The sequence below is a fragment of the Rhipicephalus sanguineus genome, chromosome 8 (assembly GCF_013339695.2).
Source record: "Rhipicephalus sanguineus isolate Rsan-2018 chromosome 8, BIME_Rsan_1.4, whole genome shotgun sequence".
NCBI classification, from domain to species: Eukaryota; Metazoa; Arthropoda; class Arachnida; order Ixodida; family Ixodidae; genus Rhipicephalus; species Rhipicephalus sanguineus.
The window spans coordinates 122,717,890-122,723,310 of NC_051183.1; the positions used below are offsets into that span (position 1 = coordinate 122,717,890).

At 47.4% G+C, this 5,421-nt stretch overlaps 1 non-coding gene across 1 annotated transcript; it reads right to left on the bottom strand.

The window, feature by feature from the left end:
• Positions 1–2,559: 2,559 nt before the first annotated feature.
• On the bottom strand, positions 2,560–2,631 carry Trnaa-cgc (transfer RNA alanine (anticodon CGC)). The gene has a single exon. It is a non-coding gene; the product is annotated as a tRNA-Ala (tRNA).
• Between the last annotated feature and the right edge of the window lie 2,790 nt (positions 2,632–5,421).

Genomic DNA, 5,421 nt, shown 5'->3' on the forward strand with positions numbered 1-5,421 from the left:
TGGGTAATTTTTCGTAGTTTCCGCGCGTTGTCCGTTTAATCTGACATTAACAGGCTGTCCCGTTTCGCCAATGTACCGTTTATGAGAATATGAACATTCAATCATGTAGATAACATTTGAACTAGTGCAGGTAAAACTAGATTTTATATGATGGACGTAATCACGTTCGGTGCTTTTAACTGTAACGTCATCTTGAAGCTGTTTACACGTCTGACATCTTGGACGAGAACAATGTGTTATGTGGCAAATATGATCTGTCTCACTGTCATATCTCGTCTAATATACCAGCGCTGAAAGACTGGCCATCTGAGTATAAGCTGTTCTAGCTTAGAAGTTCTATATATATATATATATATATATATATATATATATATATATATATATATATATATATTGAGCGGTTCTAAAAAACTTCACTCATATCTACTTTTACATTCCCTGTGGTTTCGCAGATGTGGTTCACAGCCAAAGGAAGGCTCCAAAGGAGAGAGGCACACCTGCTTTGCCAGCTACATCAAGTCCAACAGTGCAGGAAAGAGAATCTGGTGCTATAATAAAAAAACGTCTTCACTCGATGAGAGACACGCATTTTGCGAAAGTATGCTCCTCTGACAAAACTTACTTTCTCGAGAATATCTCTCGCACTAACGTTGGACGTCCGATTGATAATATTTCTCGCACCCACGCTGGACGTCTAATAAACGTTATCGGTGATGGTATGAAAGTTACGAAACCATTTGATACTTCGTTTAAGTGACCAGCTTACGTGCAAACTATGCACCTGCATTGGGTATCAAAAACACAGTGAGAAATTCCATACCGCGGCACCGTTTCTTTCCTTTTTTTTTTTGTCTGTGTAACGTCTGTGGAGTGAAACCAGTGGCGCCAAGGATTTGACCACTTTCAAGAGCCCACACATTGCGCCCTCGAAGTAGCAAAAGATTTCATTAATATCATCCTCCTGGTTTCATTCTTCCTTGCAGGTTGCGCAGGGCGAGATAAGCACTATCTGTACGAGACAGCCTGCTAAGTTTCAATACGAGGTAGCAAAACGCGACGGGAGGAGTGGGCTCAAATATGGCGTACCGCCGTAGCAGACGACGCGGTTGTCCCCACCCTAGGAGAGGGCGCGCGCATCGAGGCACCCTCGAAGCGGCTGACACCCAGCGCAGCCTGTCGGAAAAAATTCGAAGCGCGTCTCCGTGTTCGGATGGGAGGCTGCGCGGCGGAGGCGGAGCGTCGGTACACCTATCCTATTCTAACACCGTGGGTACGGGTAAAAGGCGCGACTTTTTCACGCACTTAAAAACGCAAAGTGACAACGTGTAAAGTAAAAGAAATGCAGATATCTCGCTTGTGTGCGCTGCGTTTCGTCACAAAAAGCTACATGTAGAAAATGAAGGAGCATTTTATATATCTCACGCAGAAGATAGGGACGCAATTGTGGGACTACATTCATTAGCGGTAAGATACGTGCATTGTGGCTCTGTAGCTTTCGCTTCAATGCCAAGAAAAATTGTCCGCGAGTATAGTTCGCGCATCGCCCTGTGTCGTCTTTCGTTTTCTTCGGACCTTGTACTATACAGAGAGCGCATTACAAGATGAAATCGCGATGCTATACTTGACATCTAATTATGTGACTTAACTCGCCGAACATCACGTAACAGCTAGTCACGGGACGAAAATGACCTTGCATCCAATCACATGACTGAAATCACGTAACCTCACGTAACAACTAGTCACGTGACTAGAATCCCGTAACATTGCGCAACTAGTAGCGCGACTACAATCTGGTAATGCCACGTAACAGCTACTTACGTGACTAAATATTGCGTAACGTCACGTAACAACTAGTCACGTGACTAAGATCACGTAACAACTAGTGACGGGACTAAAATCTCGTAACATAAGCAACAACTAGTTACTTGATATGTTAGAGCCAAAAACCACGCCTTTAAGAGTTCAACGCGATAGCGAAATCCGGCCCCTAGTGCACATTTCAACCACTAAGTGCATACTTATTAATGTGTATTGTTACGCACACACGCACACAGACACACACGTGCACGCGCGCGCGAATGGTACAGGTTTTTTTTATCTAAAGCAGAGTCGCGTGGCCTCCAAGATATACGCCGCGCGCTCGCCATCTCGGAGGCCATGAAGAGTCTCACAATGCCTCACAGATGGCAGCACATTATCTAGACTTTGCTGTTTGCTTGATAAACGCCTCCGCAAGCCGGCGTTGGCTTGATATGTTTTCCGATAGACGGACATAGTTGTCCATTTTCGTTTGAAAGTTCGTGTGTGTTTTTAGCGGCGATGGCTGCATTATCACTGCCCTTTTCGACGTAGGTTGATGGCCTCCCAAATGCGCCTACAAATCGCCGAATGGGCTCGTTTTCGTCGTGACACCTGGCGAACAAAATGCGTTAGGAGACTCCTTCCACTACAATATTAATGAGAACTAACAGACAGCAATGCCAAGGAAAGTATAGGGGGTGTTATTTGTAGTAATTAGAATATAAATGTGAAGAAAGTAAAGTCGACGAAAAGATAACCTGCCGCCGGCAGGGACCGAACCTGCGACCTTCGAATAGCGCGTCCGATGCTCTACCACTGAGCTACGGCGGCGGTCATCTCCCCGTCCACTTTATAGGGTATATATGTAGATTGAAACTTAGGAGTGTCAGTCAGCGCCAGTCGCAGCCATGGCGGCGAGTGTGGAACACTCTTTTTTCTGCCTTTTTGGCGTCACGTAGCACGTGATCTATATACGAGCAGGCAGCTGACCAATAATCCCTCGCATACTACCTGAAGGCATCATGTCTGCCAGAACGTGACCCTCGCTATGAATGAAGGAAAGAAGATTACTGTTAAGGGCTCGTTTTTCTTTGTTACACACAATATTAATGAGAACTAACAGACAGCAATGCCAAGGAAAGTATAGGGGGTGTTATTTGTAGTAATTAGAATATAAATGTGAAGAAAGTAAAGTGGACTAAAAAATAACCGGCGAGTGTTCCACACTCGCCGCCATGGCTGCGACTGGCGCTGACTGACACTCCTAAGTTTCAATCTACATATATACCCTATAAAGTGGACGGGGAGATGACCGCCGCCGTAGCTCAGTGGTAGAGCATCGGACGCGTTATTCGAAGGTCGCAGGTTCGGTCCCTGCCGGCGGCAGGTTATCTTTTCGTCCACTTTACTTTCTTCACATTTATATTCTAATTACTACAAATAACACCCCCTATACTTTCCTTGGCATTGCTGTCTGTTAGTTCTCATTAATATTGTGTGTAACAAAGAAAAACGAGCCCTTAAAAGTAATCTTCTTTCCTTCCACTACGTGGCATTTATGTAGTGTTTTTTTTCTGAAGCAGCTGCAAGTAACATCGTGGCTTTATGGTAGGACACCTGCTTGCCACGCGAACGGCCCGGGTTCTATCCTCAATGGGACCGAAGATTTCATTCTATATTTTATTTGCTTCTTTCTCGATTGTTCGGCCACGGAAGATTTTTAGCTCACTACCAACGGTGCCGACGCCGACGGCGGAATTTCTGCGACACGAGCTCTCTAACGCTATCGTGCTAAAACAGGTCACGTGGCTAAAATCACGACATAGCAAATCACAAAAATAGCCAAGTCTAGCCATACTTTGTACTACTAGTATGGTGGCTAGAGGGGGAGGTGTCAGCAACGGCGCGCCGGAGACGAAGCATTTTTTCATGACGATGCAACGGCGCGGAGGCATCTCGGTGCCGACAGCAGCGCCGCCGCATGGGCGCGTCCTCGGGCGCGTCTATCGGCTCCCAGATTTCATCCGCGCGCTGGCTTAGGTTCGCGGAGGTGTTTGGCACAGACGCGAGGCGCGTTTTCCGTCCACGACTTCTTACGGCGCACACTAACCATACAACCAAATAATTTTCGACATATCAATGAAGCTGGCCCAACAAGAGCTTTGGTAATTGCTTCGTGCTGCCGAAGCTTTGTGTGGAGTGTAACGATTGGAAAACACTGCACCTCGGCTTATGCAGTGGGTGGTCGTTTGCGGGTGTATTGCCCCCCGTTTCGCTGGCAACTTCTTGGAAAGGTACGCAGCGACGTTGGGGAACAAAGCTGGAACCGAATCTGGTGTTAGGGAAGGGCGACCACGGGGAATTTCCACTGTTTCACCATTGATCACGTGTGTGTGGCTGCGAAATATAAACCTCTTGTGGAAGTCAAGCTCAAGACAACGCTGTTCTTGTCCAGCGGCTTATCAGCTCGTGGAATGGAACGTTCCCATCCCTGGCGATGTTCATCATCGGCGGGATAACTGCGATGAGAGAGACCTTAATTTCTATCTTCTTTCCTGTCTGAGACGTATCCCGTAGTGGATCCATAGGCGAAACAATATCTATGCTGTCTCTGTTGCTTTGCCATCACGTAGCGTCAGCACATGCAAACAACAACCTCGCTGGAGAACCGTTGGCGGGTTGTAGCGGACGCTTTTCGGCTTACTTGCGAGCCTCGGTCGACCACATAAAGTGACTAAGGCACGCGTCCACTGGTCCGGTGACGGCAACGGATAATCTATCGACGGGACGACACAACTTCACGAGAGAAAGCGTTTTGTGTGCTGACGAGATCGGCAGCAGCACTAGCGTTCGCCGCACAATTGTCTTTTTCGCTCGCGAGAAAACGCCACATGCGTTTCTCGCTCGCGAACAATGCGGCATACGTTTATCATTCGCGAAAAACGTGATATGATTTTCTCGCTCGCAAAAACCGCGACATACGTACGTTTCTCGGTCGCGAAAAACGCAACATGCATTTCTCGCTTTAGTAGACAGCGTACCATACACGCGTTTGCTGACTAGGAAATTCACGTTTCCCGCGAAGCGCCGGTGGTTACGGGAACGCCTTTTGCCATCAGGCACCAATACGCACAAACAAAAGCTGAGCAGGCGAAGCAGCAGATCACATAACACGCGCTTTGCCGGAGAGAATCCACGAGACCACTTCGACAGACCTCGCTCTAGGCATCTCGGAGAGGACGAGCGCGCCACCTGTCGGCGTCATGAAAATGTGCCGCACCGGCTTGCACGGCGCAGCCTGGCCGACGCTGACATCTCCTAGTAAGAAATTAGCCTCTTTAGCGAAAGCTTGCCATTACTAGGGGGAACCTAAAACGAGCTAGGTCGTACACTAGCTCCACTGTTGGTAATATCCTTGCGCCACTAGTGCCAACTGCGCAGATTGTTTATCCTATTTTAAGATTTTCTTTTCACTTTCTTTTTCTCCGCCTCCTCTTCCTGTCTTTCGATCCCCAATCACCTTCCCCGCGCAGAATACCAAGTCAGTTATATGTAACGCCAGCTAAATTCTCTGCCTTTCAATAAAGAATTCTCTCTCTCACTCTCTTTGTGTTCTTGATG